At 50.3% G+C, this 27,873-nt stretch overlaps 1 protein-coding gene across 2 annotated transcripts in view; it reads right to left on the reverse strand.

The window, feature by feature from the left end:
• The window catches only part of PIKFYVE (phosphoinositide kinase, FYVE-type zinc finger containing), a 460,760-nt gene that overhangs the window by 200,456 nt on the left and 232,431 nt on the right, over positions 1–27,873 (reverse strand). The window lies entirely within an intron of this gene.

Consider the following 27,873-nt stretch of genomic DNA (forward strand, 5'->3'; position numbering starts at 1 on the left):
ACGGGCAAATCGCTGCCCGTGGCGCACAACATCGCTTACACCCATCACATGGACTTACCTTCCCTGCGATGTCGCTGTGGCCAGCAAACCACCTCCTTTCTAAGGGGCAGTTCGTGCGGCGTCACACGGCAGCCGTCCAATAGCAGAGGAGGGGCGGAGATGAGCAGCCGGAACATGCCGCCCACGTCCTTCCTTCCTCATTGCCGGTGGACGCAGATAAAAAGATGTTCGTCGCTCCTGCGACATAGCGATGTCCCCACAAACTATATTTGGTAAAGGAGCGACGTTTCAACGATCCACGATTTCTTGACGTTTTTGCGATGGTTGAACGTCGCTCCTTGGTGTCACACGCTGCAATGTCGCTAACGGCTACGGATGTGCGTCACTAATGACGTGACCCCGACAATATATCGTTAGCGATGTCGCAGCGTGTAAATGGCCCTTAAGACTTGTCCCCATTTTTGCCCAAGGATGACTGTTACATGTGAGAGAACATACATCCATTTACATAGCTCTACACCTTTCACACGAGAATTTGTAAAAGTTTTCAAATCTAAAAAGTGAAGGAAACTCTGTGAAATTATAGGCAGCAATGGGGTCTTATCCAATATATTGTGTGAATTATATTAATAGTGTGCCCACCTTTGTTAGTTGTGTTATAAACAACATTCAAATTGCCTAAACATGTATGGCTGCTGCACGTATGTACACAGGGTACAAACAAAACCAAGGACGATCAAAATGTGCTCAGTCCGCACTGCTGTGGAGAGCTTTTCCAGGAAGGTCCAGGACACATCAGAGGGTGCAACTATTGAAGTAATGTCCTCTTCACATTTCAACAAGAAATTTGACAAGCTCTGATCATACAATTTAGACCCTAAAGCCAATCATACAGATTAGATGGATGTTGGCCAAATAATGGTCTGGCCAATCGTTTAAAAGCCAGCCATATCGGATCTCCCAAATACAAGCACACACATTCGAGAGAATGTCCCAATTGGCAGCTCAAAATGGGACATACTGGATCAGTATTGCCTGCACGTCCACCCCCCCCCTCCCAAAATCCGATTAAGAAAAGCAAACAACAAGGGCGGCCTGTTTGAATCTTTCTAAATCTTTCTCTTGTTCTCTTACCACATTAATGAAGAAAGTTCTCTGTTGCAATGTTTGAAGCGCTCCCATACACATCAGACTAATGGCTCTTTCAGACGGCCGTTCCGTCTGTCCTATTCAGTTCCTGTTTTTCTGCGAATCTACTGACAGAACCATCTTTTCAATGTGTTCTGTGTAGGATCGGAAGGCACACGGAAGCACTCCAAGGCAACGAACTTGTGAGACTGGGGAGAGTGAAAAGCCATCAACTTTGATGGATAGGCTTGGTGGAGGAGTTGATTGAGGAGGAGGAGGAAAGACAATGAATTTTGTTTTGTCTATGATAAGCTTTAGGAATTGTGCAAAGAAGAAGGATGAAAGAAGAGACATACATTTTGGGATTCTGGTTAGTAAGGAGGTAATGTCAGGTCCAGAGAGGTAGATCTGCGTATTATCAGCGTTGAGATGATAATGAAAGCCGTGAGACTCTATGAGCTGTCCCAGGCCGAAGGTGTAGATGGAGAACAGCAGGGGTCCAAGAACTAACATTGGGGGACACCAACGGATAGAGCAGGGGTGGGGAACCTCCGGCCCGCCATGCCCTTTTATGCGACCCCCGGGCAGATTCCCGGGGGCGGCAGTGCTCGAGCCGCTACCGCCATCTTGTGGGCCGCCGGCCCTTTAAATCCACACTGCTGCTGTTCTTACCAATGCGCTCTCCCGCTGGCCAGTGCCAGCGAGAGAGGACTTACTTTGTGGGTGGGTTTAGTGCTCTGCGTTGCCCGCCCCCCGACCCTCTGAGCTCCATGACCGCCCCCCGGCCCTCTGAGCTCCGTGACCGCCCCCCGGCCCTCTGAGCTCCGTGACCGCCCCCCGGCCCTCTGAGCGGCATGCCCGTCCCCTAGCCCTCGGAGCTGCGTGTCCGGTACCTGCTTTCCGGTGCAGTGAGTCTGGCGCTGCGGTGTGTTCAGCGCCAGCCCTCTGCTGCTGTGTGCCTGTGTATATTTGTGTGCCTGTGTATATTTGTAATGTCCAGTGCTTTGAGGCCTCCCTCCCCTCAGTGCTGTGTGCCCCCCAATGCTGTGTATCACCCCAGGTTTGTGTGTCCCTCCTCCCCCCCACTGATCTCAGGGCTCTGCAAGTGGTGCCTGCACCCCAGCCCCTCTTGCGTGGTGCCTGCGCCCCAGCCCCTCTTGAGATGTATGTGCCCTCAGGGTCTCCTGTGACTTATACATCACAGGAGGGGCTGGGGGCACATGCATCACAGGAGGGGCTGGGGGCACATGCATCACAGGAGGGGCTGGGGGCACATGCATCACAGGAGGGGCTGGGGGCACATGCATCACAGGAGGGGCTGGGGGCACATGCATCACAGGAGGGGCTGGGGGCACATGCATCACAGGAGGGGCTGGGGGCAAATGCATCACAGGAGGGGCTGGGGGCACATGCATCACAGGAGGGGCTGGGGGCACATGCATCACAGGAGGGGCTGGGGGCACATACATCACAGGAGGGGCTGGGGGCACATACATCACAGGAGGGGCTGGGGGCACATACATCACAGGAGGGGCTGGGGGCATACACATCACAGGAGGGGCTGGGGGCATACACATCACAGGAGGGGCTGGGGGCATACACATCACAGGAGGGGCTGGGGGCATACACATCACAGGAGGGGCTGGGGGCATATACATCACAGGAGGGGCTGGGGGCATATACATCACAGGAGGGGCTAGGGGCATATACATCACAGGAGGGGCTGGGGGCATATACATCACAGGAGGGGCTGGGGGCACATCACAGGAAGGCTGGGGGCACATACATCACAGGAGGGACAGGGGGAATATACATCACAGGAGGGACTGGGGGGCATATACATCACAGGAGAGGCTGGAGGCATATACATTCCCAGCCCCTTGTGTGATGTATATACAGAGTTTGTTATGTGATGTATATGATTTACCAATCTTATCACAAAGAGTTGACTGAGCTCCAGGCCCAGACAAAAATGAAAAAGAAGTTGTGAGAAGAAACATGATTGGTATCATCAAACATCATAGCCGCACAAAGAGAAGCTGCTCCAGTCGCCACAGTAGGGGTAAGTTAATTAATTGTTTGACAAAATATAGTAGGGTCATTTTCACATTGATAATTTTGTCCGGCCCCCAAAAGGTTGGTAGGAATTTCCAAATGGCCCCCGCCTGAAAAAAGGTTCCCCACCCCTGGGATAGAGGGTGAGATGAGGAGGTGGTGTGAGAATGGGAGACGCTGAACGTTCGGTCGGTTAGGTATCAAGAGATCCAAGATAGGGCCAAGTCTGTGATGCCCAGAGATGAGAGAATCTGTAGTAGGAGGGAGTAGGCTACCGTGTCGAAGGCAGAGGACAGGTCCAGGAGGAGGAGGACAAAGTAGTGTCCCTTGGCTTTGGCAGTTAGTAGGTCATTGGTGACTTTAAATAGGGCAGTTTCAGTAGAGTGATACGGTCGGAAGCCAGATTGTAACCGGTCAAAGAGGGAGCAGGAGGAGAGGTATGAGGACAGTTCAAGATGGATATGTTGTTCCAGTAGTTTTGAGGTATAGGGGAGAAGTGATATGGGGCAGTAGCTAGACACAGAGGATGGGTCAGGGGCGGACGTTTTGAGGATGGGTGTAATCAAAGCATGTTTAAAGCATGAAGGGAATACACGAGTTGATAGTGATAGGTTGAAGAGATGGGTTAGGGTCGGAATGAGGACTGCGGTGATGTTGGGGGATGAGGTGCGACGGAGCGGGTCAAGTGCACATGTGGTTAGATGTGATTTGAGAGTGGAGTGGAGAGATGATCTTCTGTCATGGTGGAGAAGCTGGATTTGGAGGAAGAGGGCTGAGCAGCTATGATGAGGGGCTGTGGGCCAAAGCTTGCTCTGATGTTATCAATCTTCTGCTTGAAGAAAGAGGCAAAGTCTTCAGCTGAGATGAGAGGAGAGGGAAGTGGTGCAGAGGGACAGAGGAGAGAATTGAAAGTGTTGAATAGCTGTTTAAGGTTATGAGATAGAGAGGATATGAGGGATGAGATGTTGGTTTGTTTTGCAGCAGTGAGTGCAGACTTGAAAGTGGGGAGGAACTCTTTATATGCAATGAAGTGCTTGGTGGAATGAGACCTCTTCCATCTGTGCTCAGCAACTCTGGAAGCCCGTCTCAGTTCTTTAGTCTGGCTTGTGTGCCAAGGTTGCCTGTTGATTGTGCAAATTTTGGCATGTGTGAGGGGGGCGGCCGAATCAAGAGCTGAAAAGATTGTAGTGTTATATAAAGTGGCTGCAGCATCTGCGGTGTGTAAGGAAGCAATGTCTGCGAGAGGAAGAAGGGACTGAGAAAGGGAGTGTAAATCAAGGTGATTGAGATTTCTGCGAGGGTGCGAAAGTTTGTGAAGGGGGGGTTGTATATTTGGGGAAGAGAGGGAAAAAAATGTGAGTAGGTTGTGGTCAGACAGGGGGAGAGGCGACTTAGAGAGGTTAGATAGGGAACAGAGACGAGTGAATATGAGGTCCAACGTGTGGCCATCTTTCTGAGTAGCTAAAGAATACCACTGAGTGAGGCCGAAGGAGGAAGTGAGTGTTAAAAGTTTAGAGACAGATGAGTGAGAAGTGTCAATGTGAATGTTGAAATCGCCCATGATGATACTAGGGATGTCGGTGGAAAGGAAGTGTAGTTGCCAGGTGGTGAAATGGTGAAAAAAGGCGGTGGCTGGCCCTGGAGGGCGATAAATGACAGCTAGTTGGAGGGGGAGTAGATGCGGACGGAGTGCACCTCAAAAGAGGGGAGAGTAACAGAGGGTGGCAGTGGAATTGGTGTAGAGGAGCATTGGTCGGACAGGAGCAAAACAACTCCTCCACCATGCTTGTTACTGGGGCGGGGGGTGTGAGAGAGATTGAGACTGCCATAAGAAAGTGCAGCAGGAGAGGCTATGTCAGAAGGGGTGAGCCAGTTTCTGTGATGCCGAGGAAGGAAAGATTATTAGTGATGAAAAGATTATGGATGTAAGACCGTTTGTTGCAGAGCGAGTGTTCCATAAGGCTCCTGTTACAGGGACTGGGGGAGCAGGGGCTGGGCGAATGGGTACAAGGTTAGGAAAGTTGCGAACGTTTGTCATAGATCGTGGATGAGGGTTCAAAGTGACAATGGGTTGTGGGGAGGAGGGCCTGGATTAGGAGATATATCTCCAACAGTGAGGAGAAGCAGAGAGAGAGTGTTAGTAGGTGAGAGCAGGAGAGGCCATGAGGTGGTCGTGTGTGGCTGGTGACAGGAGATGTTATGTGGAGGAAAATATTTGAGGAGAAGGTGATGTGGGTGGGGAGGATGGAAAGAGAGATGACCAGGTCATTATTGGGTTTAGGGTTCAGAGGGGTGAGTAAAAAATGAAGTATTATAGAGGTGAAAGTGAAGAGAAACACAAACATTGTTTATAGAATCTATTTATCCAGTTACCTTCCGGCCCAATTCTGGCTTAATTCAATGCATCATACTTATATGGTGCATACTTTGATTGGTGCAGACAAAGTCTTGTGCAGACTTTAGAGGCTCCAATATATCCACATACAAGTGCAATCAGCTGTTTAAGGGTGGGGTGCAACAAGAACCTCTTGGTCATGGAACATGTCCTATTCTGGTCCGTAATAATGGACCGTGTCGACTCAATATAAATCCATGGGTCTGCAAAATTTCCGGAAGCCGCATGGAAGCACTTCCGTGTGACTTCCGTCGGGTGCCCCTGCAGTCTGTGTCCCGCTCCCGCGACAGCCCAGCAGCTGCTTGCATTGCAGTGTGTCAGCATTGCCATCAGGAGGTTAGTAAAGTTCATTACCTGCGGTGATGAAGTCCTGAACTCCTGATGTCAGCTATCATCACTGACTTCGATGCCCGTCGCGTTCTCACATCAAGTCTCCCAGGTGGCCCGAGACTGTGACTAGCGGTGATGTCACGGGCTCACGCGACACTTCACTTGTGAACGCGGCAAACAATGGAAGTCAGTGACGAGTGATGACGTCAGTAGTGCAGCAGACTTCATCACCGCAGGTAATTTAATGTACCAGAAGTTCTTCATTGACTGGGACAGCGAGTATGGTATGGATCGTCATGGGACCCCCTTATTAGATTACGCCGGACCCGGATTTGATTTTTCTTTCCAATAAATTGGTGACAGAGGGAATGTGTTGGGGAGTGTTTTTTCAAATAAAAATTTGTCGGCAATTTTTTGTTACTGAATGGGTAATGATGTTGGGTATCTGATAGACGCCGTGAAATCACTAACGTTTGGGCTTGATGCCAGGTGATATTACACAGCTGGTATCAACCCCATATATTACCCCGTTTGCCACCGCACCAGGGCATTTGGGATGAGCCGGGTAAAGTCCCAGGACTGTCGCATCTAATGGATGTGGCAATTCTGGACGGCTGCTGGCTGATATTTTTAGGCTGGGGGACTCCCAATAACGTAGGTCTCTCCAGCCTGAGAATATCAGCCAGCAGCTGTGAGGCTATATCTTGGCTGGTATCAAAATTGGGGGGGTTACCGCATGCTGTTTTTTTTAATTATTTATTTATTGTACTGTACTATATAGACCCGCCCACCGGCGGCTGTGATTGGTTGCAGTCAGACAGCTGTCACTCAACATATAGTTTGCATAAAGCTGGATGACTGTGGATTTTCTCATTTTACATGGATATGTGAGTGTCCTTGGATCTGGACAGTAGATTGCTTTGCACCAATTTGGAAGTAATTACACCGGGAAGTGCTCAGCTTTCTCCTGTCTATTGAATAGATTATAAGCATACAATACAAGCAAGAATGCGCTGAGCGAGCGTATGCAAGTATGAGTCAGGTTTCCCATAGGTTTTCCATGTTAACAAAAACAAGTAATTTCAGTACAAATCTCAGACTCCAGTTGTAATTATTCATTAAACATTCTACCACATAATCAAACCCATCATCACTTCCAGCACAGAGGTTACTGAGCAATGCCCAAGGCAGACACCTGAATATTGTCCTCCGATGCACCCATCTGCTGGGAATCCGTATAACTCTATGTACAATGGGTATTAGATACTTAATAGGCCTCAAAGGACAAAGAAGAAAAATATATTATTCTGATCACAACACAAAATGAAAATTATTTTTTTTTTACTTAACGTGAGCTACATAAATTTGTTTTAGTTTATTCTGTTTCATTTTTCAGCAACATACATAAAATGTTTTCGGCATTAGTATAAGTCATTAACTAAATGCATAGATAATATTATACACGCATTACCTATATCACAACAATTCCGTCATCTGGTGCTCACAGAACTCTACCACAGTTCAAATAATGCTGCCATAGGCTGCTCACGAAGTGATACAGCAGGTCCGTACCTTCGAGCTAAACAGGCTGCACAGGACGTAGGCTTGAAACGCGCTGGTTGAATCTTTTGAAAATTGATAACCCCAGATTACACAAATATTGCAGCTAATCGATTTGCTGGGAATCTCAGTACTACACAACTTCTAATTACCCAGAAAAGAAATGTGTAACACTCTGAGGTCTCCTAGGACTGCACGAAACCCCTTTTAAGCTCTTTAAAACAAACACAGACGGCTTAAGAATAACAGATGGTAACTGGTAGCAGAAAAAAGCATGTTTAATAACACACTGCACTGGCAAATATTTGGGCCTATTAAATAGTAAAACATGGCCCAAAACTTATCCTTTAGGGGGCAGATGCTTGCCTTGTTGTTCTTTATGCATCAGCAATGCAAACCAAAAGATGCAGTGGCTTTTTTTAATATGGAGGTGGAAAAGTTATCCTTGTTTGGGGAATATCAAGATTTTTCTTCTTTACTAGCGATGGGCGAGCACTAAAATGCTTGAATGCTCGCTACTCGATTCGAGCTGGTTCGGACAAGCTCAACTCAAGTAACGATTATTATGGAAAGTCAATGACTGGCCTGTTCTGGTCGGCATACAGCCAGCCATAAACAAAGCATTTCCAGATTTCCAGAGGGACTAGAGGTTTTGGTTTTTTTTTCATTTGTTTGTTCTTTTATGGTTCTTTATCTACCGGGACAGCCATTCAGAGACTGACGGGCTCTCCTGAGGCACCTGCACACATCACACAGTGAAGCAACCTGTGCATTGTGGTCATTGTTTCACGTACAAAATATCCAAGCACTCACAATAGTCGACTGAGCTCCACGAGTATCCGAGCACGCTAATACTCGGTCGAGTGCCGAGCACATTTGGCCATCACTATTCTTTATTAAATGAAAAAGAAATAAATTTTACAAAAAGCAATCCATACTGATCCCTTTCTCTAGGGAGCAGAAAAATGTGTAGTGTTTTGAAAGTGAACAAGCAAAACTGTCTCAAAAAGGACTAAAAGAGTATCCCTTTTGAGATATAAAAAAGGTTTGCAAATCTCAGATGACTAAACAATTAAAATGGCTTTTCATTAAGCCTTCGAAAAATGTATTCAGAGAACAAGAACAGGTTGCCAGTTTCCAAAGTACACAAGCCATAAAATCCCTATTTTTGCATCAATTTTATATCTGTGTAAAATGAAGTGGATACACTTCCTATCAGCAGTACAGTATAGTTAAACAACACACTGGAAACGTACAGAAGACATGGGTGGGGTTTTAATGGCAGTGGCAGCAACCACACAGTATAGACTAGGACGGGGTGGATAAGGAGAGGTTTAGAAGTGGAGGGACAGCCATGTAAGCCCCAGCAGCAGCAGTACACTACAGCATAATACACAGTGAGAAGCCACCATGAGGTAGGTGGCTGACATTGCTGTGTAGTTGCAGTGGAAGAAAACACACAGTAGAAAAATATGACGGGACAAGGACATATCTTGCACTGTAGTACCAGCAATACAGCATAGGTTACATGATGGACAGTGAATAGATTTGCAGAGTGTGGGCTATCGGCATTGGCGGCACAGTGGAATCGGTGGATTGACCGCAACACAGACGTCGGCTAATGCTGACTGTCACAGCAGTGTTTTGGAGCTTTGATCTGGTTAAACATTTATGCAATGCTATAACATTTTTAAAGCTAAGCGGGCATCCAGTGTAGATAAAATGCCCTCTTCCAATCCACTAAGTTCACAGATTGGTTGCTGCACTGTCAACATATGAGGAGCTGGGATCAGCAGCGAAGATCCACCGGTGGGCCCATGGAAGGCAAAAAAAACAAAAAAAAAAAGTGCAGTTTGGTTTTTGTTTTGTTTTTTTCCAAAACAAAATGCATCGAGGGATAAATTATATTTGGAACACCTTTATATTTCTTTCCTTATATGCAAAGGATCAACAATGGAATAAAAGATAGTGTTATGAAGACCTTTACTGCAGCATATCACAAATCAATTCAGTCACACAGACTCTACAGGTCCAGCACCTCCCTGGCACATCAATCTGTGTATTATTAGTCACAAATTTAGACTAGTATTCCCATGCTCTATGTTCTTTAGTGCTGCAGTAGTACACCACATTCTGATTTCGGTCTTTCGATCTGTAAAAATGAGCTATCTGCCCTGACCTCCGATCTCTAAGAGATAAGCTCTAAAATGCTTACCTGCTCCCATCTTTTATGGTGCCTGTGATAGTCCCCACATGACTGGTGGCGCTAGAACAAGAGATGTGACAGCTGCAAGGGGATGTAGACTGCGCGACCACGCGTCCCGTAATGCGAGGCTGCTCTCTGGCTAATATAATTTTAGTAAAGTGTAAAAAGATGGCAGACCTTTTTTTTTTTTTTTATAAATACATTAATTGTCTGAATTTGCTGTGAGACACAAATTACATGGAATTCAACTCAGGCGATATGCAGCGGATCAATTCAATTATCTGTATATAGAGCCATCATATTCCACAACAAAAAGGGAAGATACATGTACAAATAATATCAGTCATTACAAAACAACAATTCACCAAATCAATCAAGCAAACTGAGGGCCATGCTCGCAAGCTCACAATCTGTAGTCACTTTATTTAAGTGGCATGACCGCTTACCCATCAGCAGTGCCTTTTTTGTAAAAAAAAATATTTGCTGGTACGCATCTCTCTGGGGCGAGAAGCGAGGAGCGAGGGGGGGGTGCTTTCAGGCGCCAGCGGCTTAGATTGAGGAGGATTCACTCGCTGGCTTCAGACGCGCACTGCGCATGCGAGTCTGAAACTGATAGAGAACCCGGAAGAGAAGTCTGCCGCAATGGTAAGTATAAACGTGCGCAGGATAGAATGAGGGGCGTGATACCACGGAAAGTATGCAGACGCCCATAGGGCAAGGCGCTGCCCATCGGGCCAGCGCCTCTGTAATCTACATAGGAAATATGAAAGTAATAAAATGTTTTTATTACTTTCATATTACACAATTTTAGAGCACAGGTATGCGTAGGGAGCAGCTATTAGGGCAAATATGCGTCTGCTAATATGTCAGATCGCATACTGACACTAGAGGTACAGGATAATGACACTGGGGGTACAAGATAATGACACCGACATTGGGGGTACAGGATAATGACACTGACACTAGAGGTACAGGATAATTACACTGACACTGGGGGTACAGGATAATGACACTGACACTGGGGTACAAGATAATAACACTGACAATGGGGGTACAGGATAATGACACTGGGAGTACAGGATAATGACCCTGACACTGGGGGTACAGGATAATGAGAGTGACACTGGAGTACAGGATAATGACACTGACACTGGGAGTACAGGATAATGACACTGACACTAGGGGTACAGGATAATGACACTGGGAGTACAAGATGACACGGACACTGGGGGTACAGGATAATAACACTGGGGGTACAGGATAATGACACTAGGGGTACAGGATAATGACACTGGGAGTACAAGATAATGACACTGACACTGGGGATACAGGATAATGACACTGACACTGGGGGTAAAGGATAATGACACCGACACTGGGGTACAGGATAATGACACTGACAATGGGGTACAGGAAAATGACACTGTCACTGGGGTTACAGGATACTGACGCTTGATACTCGGTACAGGGTGCAGGATAATTACTCTGGACACTCGGTTCTTTTCCTCAGCACTCAGCTTTTCTATGTTCTGGGTGATGAGGAAAATAGCCTCGTTCTCTCAGCTCAGCACCCAGCTTTCCCAATCCCATCCCATGCTCTGACTGCTGCTATCCCTCTTTCCCTAATCCCTGATATATGGTTACTGTGTGGACTTTACCCACGTCACACAGCAGGGACTGGTACACACACCGTGCACCCTTAAATCACACACACCCTGCACCCTCATGCCCTGCATATCTCACACACCCAGCATCCTCATGCCCTGCACATCTCACACACACCCAGCACCCTCATGCCCTGCATATCTCACACACCCAGCATCCTCATGCCCTGCACATCTCACACACACCCAGCACCCTCATGCCCTGCATATCTCACACACCCAGCACGCTCATGCCCTGCATATCTCACACACCCAGCATCCTCATGCCCTGCACATCTCACACACACCCAGCACCCTCATGCCCTGCATATCTCACACACCCAGCATCCTCATGCCCTGCACATCTCACACACACCCAGCACCCTCATGCCCTGCATATCTCACACACCCAGCACGCTCATGCCCTGCATATCTCACACACCCAGCGCCCTCATGCCCTGCATATCACACACACACACACACACACACACACACACACACACACACACACACACACAAAGCATCCTCATGCCATGCATATCTCACAGACTGGCTGTACCACAAATTACCCCTCTCTCAAAAACACACTGAAGCCCCATGTCCCACACAGATAGTATCCCTTAACACTCCTCTGTCACAGTCTAGACCCCCCCCCCTATACCACTCACCCTGCATCACCCCCACCACCACCATCATCCCTAATTACCGTGCTCACATCTTCCTCGGTCAGCAGCTCCTGCCCGGCTCCTCTTACACGGTCATATGGGCATGACATCACCGCAGGTCCTTCTTCTCGTGTATCTTCTTCCTGTAGGAAGGAGCTTTCTGTTCTGCCCCTGCCGTGCTGCTGCTCATAATTTCTGTGTGCTCTCCTCCAGATCAGGACCGCCCCCCCTATGCCCCCCGTGTAGCTACTGGCGCTGTCATCTGACGGCTGCCTGCAGTGCAGTATTTTTATCACCTGCGGCGGCTGCCAGACGGTCTAAGGAGCCGCGGCTGCGCAGGTAATGTTAATACACCCAGAGGTGGCCCCCTGCAGGCTGCCGGGGACAGCTTAGATTGAACACAAGGTCAGGGCCTACAGGGGGTTTCCTCGCTACCCTGGCAGGTCAGACAGACGCTGTGTACGTGACATCATCGCAGGTCCTGCAGCTCCAGTAGCTGCTCTGCTTGTGCCTCCGCTCCACACATGGCTAATTTGCATAGTTTACAAATTAGCCATGTGGACAGAGCCAGAGGTGCTTTCCCTCAGCGCTCTTCGGATTTTCCGGTACGCCGTACCGGCGCGTACCGCTGCAAAGAAGGGAATTTTGTTTACTTACCGTAAATTCCTTTTCTTCTAGCTCCAATTGGGAGACCCAGACAATTGGGTGTATAGCTACTGCCTCCGGAGGCCACACAAAGTACTACACTTAAAAGTGTAAGGCCCCTCCCCTTCTGGCTATACACCCCCCCGTGGGATCACGGGCTCCTCAGTTTTAGTGCAAAAGCAAGAAGGAGGAAAGCCAATAACTGTTTTAAATACAAATTCAACCCGAGAAACAACCTCGGAGAACTGAACTGTTCAACATGAACAACATGTGCACCCGAAAAAAACAAACTTCCTGAGAAAACAGGGCGGGTGCTGGGTCTCCCAATTGGAGCTAGAAGAAAAGGAATTTACGGTAAGTAAACAAAATTCCCTTCTTCTTTGTCGCTCCTAATTGGGAGACCCAGACAATTGGGACGTCCAAAAGCAGTCCCTGGGTGGGTAAAAGAATACCTCGTGATAGGGCCGTCAAACAGCCCTTTCCTACAGGTGAGCCACCGCCGCCTGAAGGACTTGTCTACCTAGGCCGGCATCCGCCGAAGCGTAGGTATGCACCTGATAATGCTTGGTAAAAGTGTGCAGACTCGACCAGGTAGCCGCCTGGCACACCTGCTGAGCCGTAGCCTGGTACCGTAATGCCCAGGACGCACCCACGGCTCTGGTAGAATGGGCTTTCAGTCCTGATGGAATCGGAAGCCCAGCAGAACGGTAGGTGTGAAGAATTGGTTCCTTGATCCAACGCGCAAGGGTGGATTTGGAAGCTTGCGACCCTTTACGCTGACCAGCGACAAGGACAAAGAGTGCATCCGAGCGGCGCAGAGGCGCCGTGCGGGAAATGTAGATCCTGAGTGCTCTCACCAGATCCAATAAATGCAAACCTTTTTCAAATTGGTGAACTGGATGCGGACACAAAGACGGTAAAGTGATATCTTGATTGAGATGAAAGGAAGATACCACCTTGGGAAGAAATTCTGGAATTGGACGCAGAACTACCTTGTCCTGGTGAAACACCAGGAATGGAGATCTGCATGATAACGCCGCCAGCTCGGACACTCTCCGAAGAGACGTGACCGCCACTAGAAAGGCCACTTTCTGTGAAAGACGAGAAAGGGAAACCTCCTTCATAGGCTCGAAAGGTGGCTTTTGGAGAGCAATTAGAACCTTGTTCAGGTCCCAGGGCTCCAATGGCCGCTTGTAAGGGGGGACGATATGACAAACCCCTTGCAGGAACGTGCGTACCTGAGGAAGTCGCGCCAGGCGTTTCTGAAAAAATACGGATAGCGCGGAGACTTGACCCTTAAGGGAGCCAAGCGACAAACCTTTTTCCAACCCAGACTGCAGGAAGGAAAGAAAAGTAGGCAATGCAAAAGGCCAGGGAGAAACTCCCTGAGCAGAGCACCAAGATAGGAATATCCTCCACGTCCTGTGGTAGATCTTGGCGGAGGATGGCTTCCTAGCCTGTCTCATGGTGGCAACCACTTCATGAGATAAACCTGAGGCCGCTAGGATCCAGGACTCAATGGCCACACAGTCAGGTTCAGGGCCGCAGAATTCAGATGGAAAAACGGCCCTTGAGACAGCAAGTCTGGACGGTCTGGTAGTGCCCACGGATGGCCTACCGTGAGGTGCCACAGATCCGGGTACCACGACCTCCTTGGCCAGTCTGGAGCGACGAGAATGGCGCGGCGGCAGTCGGACCTGATTTTGCGGAGCACTCTGGGCAACAATGCCAGAGGTGGGAACACATACGGTAGCCGGAACTGCGACCAATCTTGAACTAAGGCGTCTGCCGCCAGAGCTCGGTGATCGTGAGACCGTGCCATGAAAACCGGGACCTTGTTGTTGTGCCGTGACGCCATCAGGTCGACGTCCGGCATCCCCCAGCGGCGACAGATCTCCTGAAACACGTCCGGGTGAAGAGACCATTCCCCTGCGTCCATGCCCTGGCGACTGAGAAAGTCTGCTTCCCAGTTTTCTACGCCTGGGATGTGAACGGCGGATATGGTGGATGCCGTGTCTTCCACCCACGTCAGAATCCGCCGGACTTCCTGGAAGGCTTGCCGACTGCGTGTTCCCCCTTGGTGGTTGATGTATGCCACCGCTGTGGAGTTGTCCGACTGAATTCGGATCTGCTTGCCTTCCAGCCACTGTTGGAAGGCTTGTAGGGCAAGATAGACTGCTCTGATCTCCAGAACATTGATCTGAAGGGTGGACTCTTTCCGAGTCCACGTACCTTGAGCCCTGTGGTGGAGAAACACTGCTCCCCACCCTGATAGGCTCGCATCTGTCGTGACCACCGCCCAGGATGGGGGTAGGAACGACTTTCCTTTTGACAATGAGGTGGGAAGAAGCCACCACCGGAGAGATTCCTTGGCTGCCTGAGAGAGGGAGACCTCCCTGTCGAGGGACGTCGACTTCCCGTCCCATTGGCGGAGAATGTCCCATTGTAGTGGACGCAGATGAAACTGCGCAAAAGGAACTGCTTCCATTGCTGCTACCATCTTCCCTAGGAAGTGCATGAGGCGCCTCAAGGGGTGCGACTGGCCCTGAAGGAGAGATTGCACCCCTATCTGTAGCGAGCACTGTTTGTCCAGTGGAAGTTTCACTATCGCTGAGAGAGTATGAAACTCCATGCCAAGATATGTTAGTGATTGGGTCGAGGTTAGATTTGACTTTGAAAAGTTGATAATCCACCCGAAACTCTGGAGAGTCTTCAGTGCCACGTTCAGGCTGTGTTGGCATGCCTCTTGAGAGGGTGCCTTGATAAGTAGATCGTCCAAATACGGGATCACGGAGTGACCTTGCGAGTGCAGGACTGCTACTACTGCTGCCATGACCTTGGTGAAGACCCGAGGGGCTGTCGCCAGCCCGAAAGGTAGCGCTACGAACTGCAGGTGTTCGCTTCCTATAACGAAGCGTAGAAAACGCTGATGCTCTGGCGCAATTGGCACGTGGAGATAAGCATCCTTGATGTCTATTGATGCTAGGAAATCTCCTTGAGACATTGAGGCGATAACGGAGCGGAGAGATTCCATCCGGAACCTCCTGGTTTTTACGTGTTTGTTGAGCAGCTTTAGATCCAGGACGGGACGGAACGACCCGTCTTTCTTTGGCACCACAAACAAATTGGAGTAAAAACCGTGACCTTGTTCCTGAAGAGGAACAGAAGTCACCACTCCTTCCGCCTTTAGAGCGGACACCGCTTGTAGCAGAGCATCGGCTCGGTCGGGCGGTGGGGAAGTTCTGAAGAAGCGAGTTGGAGGACGAGAGCTGAACTCTATCCTGTACCCGTGAGACAGAATGTCTCTCACCCAACGGTCTTTGACCTGTGACAGCCAAATGTCGCCCAAGCGGGAGAGCCTGCCACCGACCGAGGATGCGGAGAGAGGAGGCTGAGAGTCATGAGGAAGCCGTCTTGGTAACGGTTCTTCCGGCTGGCTTTTTTGGGCGTGATTGAGTCCGCCAAGAATCTGAGCCCCTCTGATCCTTTTGAGTCCTTTTGGACGAGTAGAATTGGGACCTGCCTGAGCCTCGAAAGGACCGAAAACCAGACTGTCCCCTCCTCTGTTGGGGTTTGTTTTGTCTGGGCTGAGGTAAGGATGAATCCTTACCCTTGGAGTGTTTAATGATTTCATCCAAACGCTCACCAAACAATCGGTCACGAGAAAAAGGCAAACTGGTTAAGCACTTCTTGGAAGAAGAATCTGCCTTCCATTCTCTCAACCACAGGGCTCTGCGTAAAACCACAGAGTTGGCTGACGCCACCGCCGTACGGCTCGTAGAGTCTAGGACAGCATTAATCGCGTAAGACGCGAATGCAGACATTTGAGAGGTCAAGGGTGCCACCTGCGGAGCAGATGTACGTGTGACCGTGTCGACCTGTGTAAGCCCAGCTGAAATAGCTTGGAGTGCCCATACGGCTGCGAATGCTGGCGCCAACGACGCCCCAATCGCTTCATAGATGGATTTTAACCAGAGCTCCATCTGTCTGTCAGTGGCATCTTTAAGTGCCGCCCCATCTTCCACTGCAACTAGAGATCTGGCTGCAAGCCTGGAGATTGGAGGGTCCACCTTGGGACACTGTGTCCAGCCCTTGACCACGTCAGGGGGAAAAGGATAGCGTGTATCTTTAAGCCGTTTGGAAAAACGCTTATCTGGATAAGCGTGGTGTTTCTGGATTGCGTCTCTAAAGTCGGAGTGGTCCAGAAAAGTGCTTAATTTACGCTTGGGATACCTGAAATGGAATTTCTCCTGCTGTGAAGCTGCCTCCTCTGCAAGAGGAGCTGGTGGAGAAATATCTAACATCTTATTGATGGACGCGATAAGATCATTCACTATGGCGTCACCATCCGGGGTATCTAGATTGAGAGCGGCCCCAGCATCAGACTCCTGATCAGTTACATCCGCCTCATCACACAGAGAGTCGTCCCGCTGGGACCCTGACCAGTGTGATGAAGTTGAGGGTCGCTCATAGCGAGCCCGCTTAGGTTGTCTGGGACTGTCGTCCGAGTCAGAGCCGTCACCCTGGGGTGCATGTGACACCCCCGGAGCTAGGAAGTGGTCCAGCTGAGGGGGACAAGGTGGCAATGAATCAACAGTGCCCATGGTCTGAGTTACTGGTCTAGACTGCAATGTTTCAAGAATTTTAGACAGTCATAGACAATCTGTCAGCAAAAGCTGCAAACTCCGTCCCTGTCACCTGGACAGCATTCACAGGTGGTTCTCCCTGGGTCACCTCTAGCAGCGGCCCCGGCTGAGCAATTGCCACAGGGGCCGAGCACTGCACACAATGGGGGTCAGTGGAACCTGCCGGTAGAGTAGCCCCACATGCGGTACAAGCAGCATATAAAGTCCGTGCCTTGGCACTTTTGCTTTTTGCGGACGACATGCTGTTATCTCCTTGAGAAATCTAAGGAGAGTATATAGCAGAAAATCACCAGCGACTGTACAGTGCAAAGTATTGCCAGCACAAAATACAAAGTACACTATGGCACAAGTGTGGGAGAGCCCTTGAGGGCTGCTTACCGCCCGCTGAAAAGCGGGTGTGAGGTCGTAGAATCCCTTGTCTGAATCTCCCCGTCTCCCCTCTGCAGCTCAGCGTGCAGGCAGGAATGGCTGCCGGCGTCCTGTGAAGAGGGGCGGACCGTGGGCGTCACAAACCAGAGTGCGGGAAACTGCGTCCCACTGTGCCTAGTGTGAGGGCTGGAGTATGTAAAACAGACTCCAGCTCTTAGCGCTGCTGGTCTGTACAGCGTCCCGCCCTCCTCCTGACTGGCAGGTCTGGGAGCGGGAACGATACGAACTAGGCCGCAAAAGCCGGGGACTGTAGTAATCTAGCGCGGCCGTCATATATGCACGGCCAGCGCGGAAGTCCCCGGCGCACCACAAATCCCAGCCGCGACGCAGTAAAAACTGACCCCCGCGGCCGGATCGGCCGATCGTACTAAGTCACCTCACTCAGCAGAGCTGTAGTGAGTAACGGCACAAGCGCAGCCGCGCTGTTTACCCCGGCGCACTAACACACCCAGCAATGCTGCAGTGTGCGTGCGATAAGCACGGGGACACGGAGTACCTTGATGGAGCAGGGTCCTGTCCCTGAGGAAACTCCGCTCCGTATCCAGCAGATCCTCCAGGGGCTGTGGATGGAGCACGGCCTCAGTGCCCGGAGACCGGTAAAGTCCCACTTCACCCAGAGCCCTAATGGGGATGGGGAAGGAATCAGCATGTGGGCTCCAGCCTCCGTACCCGCAATGGGTACCTCAACCTTAACAAACACCGCCGACAGAAAGTGGGGTGAGAAGGGAGCATGCTGGGGGCCCTCGTATGGGCCCTCTTTTCTTCCATCCGACATAGTCAGCAGCTGCTGCTGACTAAACAGTGGAGCTATGCGTGGATGTCTGGCCTCCTTCGCACAAAGCATAAAACTGAGGAGCCCGTGATCCCACGGGGGGGTGTATGGCCTTACACTTTTAAGTGTAGTACTTTGTGTGGCCTCCGGAGGCAGTAGCTATACACCCAATTGTCTGGGTCTCCCAATTAGGAGCGACAAAGAAAAAAGCACTGCCCATGAGTATCTGCCTATCTCTAGATACAAAGTGCTACTGAGTGCATGGAGTGTGTTGGAACAGATCACAGAAAAGACCAGATGCTAGGGAAAGTGTAGGAAAGGAGAACTTTGAGATTAGTGAGGTGATGTGATCAGAAAGCATAAAGATGTGGTTTGAAGGCATGTTTAAAACAATCGATATTGGGAATAAATCAGACTCTCTGTGGTAGTGCATTACAGAAAACTAGTGCAGTACAAAAGTCTTAAGGCCGCTTTACACACTGCGATATCGGTACCGATATCGCCATCGTGCGTACCAGCCCCCATCAGTTGTGCGACATGGGCAAATCTCTGCCCGTGTCGCACAACATCGCCCGGACCCGTCACACTACTTACCTTCCCTGCAACGTCGCTGTGACCGGCGAACCACCTCCTTTCTAAGGGGGCGGTTTGTTCAGCGTCACAGCGACGTCACAGAAGCGTCACTGAACCGCCGCCCAATAGAAGCGGAGGGGCGGAGGGAAGCGGGACGAACATCTCGCCCACCTCCTTCCTTCCGCATTGTGGCCGGGAGGCAGGTAAGGAGAGCTTCCTCGTTTCAGCGGTGTCACACGAAGCGATGTGTGCTGCCGCAGGAACGAGGAACAACTTCGTTACTGCTGCAGTAACGATATTTGAAAATGGACCCCCATGTCACCGATGAGCGATTTTGCACGTTTTTGCGACGATGCAAAATCGCTCATAGGTGTCACACGCAACGGCATCGCTAAAACGACCGGATGTGCGTCACAAATTCCGTGACCCCAACGAGATCACTTTAGCGATGTCGTAGCATGGAAAGCCCGCTTTAGAGGTTCTGATTATGTAGGCTTAGTCTTAGGCTTATATATCCTGAGTCATATTGCAAAGGATTGTCAAAAATCCACTTGTGACTTTTAGGATCGCTACTTCCAATAGGTGGCGCTGTGCTAGAGTTTGTCTCCTTTACTGGAGAGACAATTTGGCTTAGTCTTAGATACTTAGCAGAAGTAAGACCATGGGTACATTAGGCAGAAATGAAAAAGGACATGAAGGGATGTGCGGCCCGGGGGTGAACTTTTATGGGCGAGTGTGATAAGTTTATCCAAATGAAAAAAACGGATTTTTGTGTACTTGTGGAGGTCACCTGAGCTGTAGTATGTTTGTTTAAACGTAATAAGAATATCTGTGTATGTAAATAATCAAAATGTAGATTTAGATGCAAAATTATCTGTCTGTCTATGTAGCCATCGCATGGACCCATAGTATAATTTTAAGCTGTATATTGGAAAAAGTTAGCCAAAGTATAAATGAACAAAGGAGATATTCATTAAGTTAATTGGTAGCCTTATCAGTAAAATTCACAGGAGAAGGAATGTAGTATTTGTGGGATGAGGCGGGTGATCCCATACTCCCATGTATTATTTCTACAGAAACTCATCGTCGCTTACTGCCTTCAAAGTGTATTATTTGGGATGATGTATGATCTCATGCATTCTCCCAATGCTGCCCATATGCACTCCCCCCTAATTATTCTTTATCAGTATGTGTGAGCAAATGGAAAAGTTTTTGTAAATATCTTTCAGGCTGAAATGATGTGTTTAATGCTGGAACAATAGAATACATGAGTCAGTTGGTGACGCTGCCTGAAAAGAGAGCATGTCTGTGTTCTTTGTCTTATATACATTGATATATATATATTGGCACCGATACACAGCTAATATGGCATCGTCTCTGGATATCCCAAATGAGGACTCCATTAACAGTCTTCAACACAAATTCCTCCCTTGACATACTCACCGTAAAATTGTTTTCTCTTAGCCATCATTGGGGGACACAGGACCATTGGTGTTATGCTGCCTATCCATAGGAGGACACTAAGTAGATGCAAAAGCATAGCTCCTCCTCTGCAGTATAAACCCCCTGGCCAGGCAAGGCAGCCTCAGTTTTAGTACACAAGCAGTAGGATAAAAACCAGTAAACGTCTCAACAGAGGAACATGAGAAAAGAAGAGTCATAACCAAATAAGGTACTGAGAGAACCAAGGCCCATCAGGGCAACAGGGTGCTGTGTCCCCCAATGATGGCTAAGAGAAAACGATTTTACGGTGAGTACACAAAAATCCGTTTTTCTCTGACGCCTCATTGGGGGACACAGGACCATGGGACGTCCTAAAGTAGTCCATGGGTGGGAAACATAAAAAAAGACAACACAACCCAAGGACTAGGAACCAGTCCAAGACAGCCTGGAGCACCTACTGAGAGAGGTGCTCTACTGCCTTTGCAGAATTTTCCTACCCAGATTTGCCTCAGTTGAAACCTGGGTATGGTCTCTGTAATGCTTTGAAAACGTATGTAGGCTAGACCAGGTCGCAGCCTTACACACCTGTTCCACTGAAGCCTGATGCCGAATGGCCCACGAAGCGCCAACTGCTCTCGTGGAATGAGCCCGCAGCCCACTAGGAAAGGGCTTGAGTTGCAAGCGGTAGACTTCCTGGATCGCAGAGCGAATCCAGCGAGCCAGCGTCGCTTTTGAAGCTGCCTGTCCCTTCTTAGGCCCCTCAGGAATGACGAACAAAGAGTCCGTTTTCCTAAAGGGGGCTGTCATGGATATGTAATATCTGAGAGCTCTGACGAGGTCTAACGAATCCAGAGACCTTTCCACCCAATGAACCGGGTGTGGACAAAAGGAAGGCAGAACAATGTCCTCGTTCAAATGAAACGGGGTAAGAACCTTTGGAAGGAAATCCGGAAGGGGGCGCAGAACCACCTTGTCCTGGTGAAAGATCAGAAAAGGCTCGCAGCAAGAGAGTGCTGCTAGCTCCGAAACCCGTCTGATGGACGTAATTGCCACCAGGAATGTTACCTTCCAGGACAGAAGAGCAAGGGAGGATTCCTTGAGGGGTTCAAAGGGAGACCTCTGGAGACTGTCCGGAACGAAGTTGAGGTCCCATGGTTCCAGCGGCCGTTTGTACGGGGGAACTAGATGGGAAACGCCCTGGAGGAAGGTCTTGACTTGCGGTTTTTGAGCCAGGCGGCATTGGTAGAAGATTGAGAGCGCTGAGACCTGCCCTTTAAGGGAATTGAGAGCCAACCCCGCTTGCAATCAAGACGGTAGAAAGTCGAGAATCCTGGGGATGGCCAGAGGCATAGGCTGGACGTTAGTTTCCCTACACCATGAAAGGAAGATTTTCCACGTACGGTGGTAAATGCGGGATGAAGCAGTCTTTCGGGCGCTGATCATGGTGGAGATAACCGCGGGGGAGAATCCCGCTCTTGTTAATACCCAGGTCTCAATAGCCATGTTGTCAGCTTCAGGGCTCTGGAGTTCTGATGGGAAATGGGCCCTTGGGTCAGCAAGTCTGGGATGTCTGGAAGGCGCCACGGTGTGTCTGTGAGCATTTGTACTAATTCGGTGTACCAGGCGCGTCTGGGCCAGTCCGGTACTATCAGTATCACCGGGACTCCCTCTGCCTTGATCTTCCTGATTACTCGCGGCAGCAGGGGTAGAGGTGGAAATATGTAAGGCAGGCGGAAGTGGTGCCAGGAGCAGACTAGAGCATCCGCGCCGATGGACTGCGGGTCACGTGACCTGGCTATGAACACGGGTACCTTTGCATTCAACCTTGAGGCCATTAGGTCCACGTCTGGTGTGCCCCAGCGAGTGCAGATGTGTAGAAACACATCTGGGTGGAGAGACCATTCTCCGGCGGCCAGGCCTTGGCGACTTAGAAAGTCTGCTGCCCAGTTCTCTCCCCCGGTATGTGTACCGCTGATATCACTGATCCCGTCGATTCGGCCCAGCTGAGGATCTTGTGGGCCTCGAGATAAGCCGCTTTGCTGTGGGTGCCCCCCTGCCGATTGATATAGGCTACAGCTGTCGCATTGTCGGATTGGACTCGAATCTGATGACCCGCTAGCAGAGGGCAGAACGCTCTGAGCGAGAGGAAGATCGCGCGGATTTCCAGGATATTTATGGGTAGGGAAGTCCAACGTCCTTGAGCAGTGTGGTGCCGGTACACTGCTCCCCAGCCTAGGAGGCTGGCGTCCGTGGTCAGGACCAGCCAGTTCACTGGGAGAAAAGATCTCCCCTTCGATAGGGATGAGGACCGAAGCCACCAGCGGAGTGCGTACCTGACTGAAGGCGTCAGATGAAGATGTCTGTCCAGGGAGAAGGGGCTCTTGTCCCAGGCCGCTAGAAGGGCTAACTGCAGTGGTTGGAGGTGCAGTTGAGCAAAGGTTACTGCTTCCATAGCCGCCACCATCCTGCCAAGCACTTTCATGCTGAATCGAATGGAGCGAGGCGGAGGACGTAGAAGGCAGCGTACCGCTCGTTGAAGAGCGATCGCCTTGTCCTGAGGGAGAAGGATCAAGCCCCAACGGGTGTCCAGGGACATGCCCAGGAAGGTGATGTATCGTGATGGGATCGGGGATGATTTGTCCAGATTCACTAGCCACCCTAAGCGGGATAGGGTGTCCACAGTGATCTGTACGCTGGTGGAGCAGTCGCGGAAGGAGGGGGCCTTGATGAGGAGGTTGTCCAAGTAAGGGAGAACGACTACTCCCCTGGCGTGAAGGACGCTCATGGCGGCCGCCATGACTTTGGTGAAGACCCTTGGTGCGGTGGCAAGGCCGAAGGGTATGATCTGGGGCGATGGGTATGTGCAGGTACGCGTCCTTGATGTCTATGGAGGCGAGGAATTCCCCTTCGGCCCATGGAGGCCTGGATGAGGTACTCCGCCGCAGCGGCAATTTGAGCTGTTACCTCTGTGAAGGTATGAGTGAACTGGGATTCCTCAAGCGAAGTGTTAAGGGATTCTGCCCAGACAGAGATCGCCTTTGCGACCCACACAGAGGCAAAGGAGAGCGAGAGGGAGGAACCCGCAGCCTCAAAAGCAGAGCGGGTGAGGTGCTCCACCTGTCTGTCTGTCGGGTCCTTGATGGAGGAACCATCGGGTAAAGACAGGAGCGTCTTTGTGGTAAGGCGGGAGACCGGGGGGTCGACCGAGGGCGGATCGGCCCAGCCCTTAGGGGCAGGTGAGGCAAAAGGGTACCGGGACTCCATGAGTTTTTGGTTACCGAAGCGCCTGTCAGGCTTCTCCCTTTGCTTTGTGAGGATATCCTGAAACTCTGGGTGATCAGCGAAAGCCTTTTGGGGTTTCCTTGCCCTCTTAAAGGAGACCGCATGGTCAGTGGTAGTGGATGAGGGATCCTCCACATGCAGAGTTTGGTTGATTGCTGCTATAAAAGGAGTCTATTGTAGTTTGATCATCTGGGGAGGCTGAAACAAAGGAATCCTCTTGGTATAAACAGCATTCTCCCTCCTCCAGCTCTTCAGAAGCCGTGGAGCGTGTGGGAGAGCCTGCCCTGTGTGTTCCCGAGGGAGAGCCCGCTGGAGACACCCAGCCGTGTGCTCTTTTCCTGATCCCTGCAACCGGTGAAGCATGTGCCCGGATTACCTCAGAAGGATCCTCCATAGGGGTATCCTCAGGTTGCGTTCCGTCCAGGGACCCAGAAGGGTGTGGAGGACGACATTGCATAGCCAGCACCAGGTTCTGTGACAGTTTTTCCATGGATAGGGACAGAAACTGTGCCCATTCCGGTGGGCTGGGAGCCCTAGGCTCTGGGCTGACGGTTGCGGCGGTGGTGGCAGGGGGGGTCTTGGGGGGCTATAGGGGCACAGGACTCACAGAGAGAAGAGGTGTGTTTACGTGGTAGCTCAGCGTGGCAGGCAGTGCAGGATGAATAATAGACTATGTGGGCCTTAGCACTCGTAGTGCCCTTAGATTTCTGCATATTCCTAATAGGAGTATGCCAGGAGGGGGAGCAATGCTCAGCAGAGCTACAATTGAAGCAAGCACCTCACCAGAATCAGCCGATGGCCCTGTCCTCAGGAAGGATTAAGCTCTATGGAGATCTCACACGCTTTCCTGAGGGGGGGGGGAATGGCTTAGCGCTAAAAGAGCGGGAAGATGAAGTCAGTGTGCCCCCCCCCCCTGCTGTGGGTAGTAAAAAACGGCGGGAAGGGAGCTTCTGATAGTTTTCCTCCTTCTCCCTCCAGTCAGCACACAGCTTGTCACTGGTGCTAAAGCAAATAAACAGAGCAAATAAACAGCGAGTCCCTGAGCCCTGGGCCCTCCCCCTGCCACCGGGAAATTATCTGCAGGACTTTCTGCACACAGCGAGGGACTTCCCCCTCCTCCAGCCAGCAAGCTAGAGAAAACTTAACACTGTGTGTGCAGGATCCTTGTAAATGTCCTGGGCCTGCAGCGTCTTTTCTCCCTTTGTCTGGGAAACCAGTCAGGGGGGATCTCACCTTAAAACACTGCTTCCGTCCATGGCAGTGAAAATTGCAGAGTCAGCTTGCTGTGTCCGGTGACGCCGGTGTCATATTCAACTCAGAGCCTGCAAAGAGGGGCTGAGGAATTGGTGCCATATTCAACTCAGAGCCTGCAAGGAGGGGCTGAGGAATTGGGCTAAAGGGGCACAGGCCTCTACCCTGGGCTTTGGAAAATCGGTGTCTGTGGAACCCGTCGTCCAGCCCAGGATCCAGCGTCGCAGGAGGGGGTACGTGGAGGCGATACTCCACGTTCCCGCCTGTTGATGGTAGTGGGAGATCGGTCCCAAAAGGAAACAGTCGCCCTCAAAAAATAACAAACCTTGAAAGGAAGTGCCTCCTACAGACACTAAGCTAAAACTGAGGCTGCCTGGCCCGGCCAGGGGGTGTATATTGATACTGCAGAGGAGGAGCTATGCTTTTGCATCTACTTAGTGTCCTCCTATGGATAGGCAGCATAACACCCATGGTCCTGTGTCCCCCAATGAGGCGTCAGAGAAATATCTATTCCAACTCCAAGCAATGGATACATTTTTATTTTCTTTAGAAGTGCAATACAGACATAAAGGCAGTACTAACCAATGTGGAAGGCACCGCTTCACTCAGAGGGATCTCTCCTGACACAATAGAAACTAGTCCAATATATAGAGAAAAGAATGTCATACAAGGAGGATCACCATAAAAAATATTTTATTTTACAAAAATGACACAAGAAAGGTGGACAACACAATTAAAAACATTTAAAAAGCAAAAAGCTATCGTTAACACACATGGTCCAACTGCCCTCGTACAAAGAAAGTTGTGCAATATAAACCCCCACTCTAATGCAGCAATATACAAATCAATAGAAGCAGACCTGTTGTCTAAAACAACCAAGGTGAGACAGTAGTAAAGCTGGGTTCACACTAAGCGACAACGACGTTGCTGTTACGTCACCATTTTCTGTGACGCAACATCGACCTTGTAAGTAGCTGTTATGATCACTGCTTAGCTGTCAAACACAGCAGCCGAAGCAGCGATCATAACGAAACGCGTCGCTGTGCTACATGTGCAGAGAGCAGGGAGCCGCGCACACTGCTTAGTGCTGGCTCCCTGCACTCCTAGCTACAGTACACATCGGGTTAATTACCCGATGTGTACTGCAGCTACATGTGCAGAGAGCAGGGAGCCGCGCTCACTGCTTAGCGCTGGCTCCCTGCACTCCTAGCTACAGTACACATCGGGTTAATTACCCGATGTGTACTGCAGCTACATGTGCAGAGAGCAGGGAGCCGGCACTGGCAGCGAGAGCGGCTGACGCTGGTAACGAAGGTAAATATCTGGTAACCAGGGAAAGGTCTTCCCTTGGTTACCCGATGTTTACCCTGGTTACAGCTTACCGCAGCTGCCAGGTGCCGGCTCCTGCTCCCTGCTCGCTTTATTTCGTCGCTCTCTCGCTGTCACACACAGCGATGTGTGCATCACAGCGGGAGAGCGACGACCAAAAAATTAAGCTGGACATTCAGCAACGAGCGGCGACCTCACAGCAGGGGCCAGCTCGTTGCTGGATGTCACACACAGCGACAGCGACGGGACGTCGCTGCTACGTCACAGAAAATGGTGACGTAGCAGCGACGTCATTGTCGTCGTCGCTGTGTGTCACACCACCTTAAGCAGGAGGTCACAGATTGAAAAAAAAAAAAATTATTGTCTTAAAGGAATTACCTTGAGATAACACCCAAGGACAAGATAACACCACAATTAACATCTGTTAAATAAATAAAGTCAAATAATTCTCATTAGCAGAACACTGGTTTGAAGAAAAAAAAAAAACGAGAACCTGCTCAGACAATGAGACCTCCTGAAGCTGAAAGTAAAGGCCCAGTCACACTAAACAACTTACCAGCGATCCCAACAACGATCAAACCTGATAGGGATCGCTGGTAAGTTGCTAGGAGGTTGCTGGTGAGATGTCACACTGCGACGCTCCAGCGATCCCACCAGCAACCTGACCTGGCAGGGATCGCTGGAGCGTCGCTACACGAGTTGCTGGTGAGCTCACCAGCAACCCAGTGTCCCAGCCCCCAGCCAGCAGCGCCGCGTGGAAGATGCTGCGCTTGGTAACTAAGGTAAATATCGGGTAACCAACCCGATATTTACCTTGGTTACCAGTGCATGCAGCTACACGTGCAAAGAGCAGGGAGCAGCGCGAACCGCTTAGCGCTGGCTCCCTGCTCTCCTAGTTACAGCACACATCGGGTTAATTACCCGATGTGTGCTGCAGCTACATGTGCACAGAGCAGGGAGCAGCGCACAATGCTTAGCGCTGGCTCCCTGCTCTCCTAGTTACAGCACACATTGGGTTAATTACCCGATGTGTGCTGCAGCTGCATGTGCACAGAGCAGGAGCCGGCACTGACAGTGAGAGCGGAGGAGGCTGGTAACAAAGGTGAATATCGGGTAACCAAGGACAGGGCTTCTTGGTTACCAGATGTTTACATTGGTTACCAGCCTCCGCAGAAGCCGGCTCCTGCTGCCTGCACATTTAGTTGTTGCTGTCTCGCTGTCACACACAGCGATCTGTGCTTCACAGCGGGACAGCAACAACTAAAAAATGGCCCAGGACATTCAGCAACAACCAACAACCTCACAGCAGGGGCCAGGTTGTTGCTGGATGTCACACACAGCAACATCACTAGCAACATCGCTGCTACGTCACAAAAGTTGTTCGTTAGCAGCGATGTTGCTAGCGATGTTGCTTAGTGTGACGGGGCCTTAAGAATCGGACATCCTATATGGGAGCCTGCATGGATAAAGTAAGAGAAACCTGCAAGCAGGGGGGAGGGGAAGGAACCAGCCCTTTTTAAA

This window comes from Anomaloglossus baeobatrachus, chromosome 7, assembly GCF_048569485.1.
Source record: "Anomaloglossus baeobatrachus isolate aAnoBae1 chromosome 7, aAnoBae1.hap1, whole genome shotgun sequence".
Lineage (NCBI taxonomy): Eukaryota > Metazoa > Chordata > Amphibia > Anura > Aromobatidae > Anomaloglossus > Anomaloglossus baeobatrachus.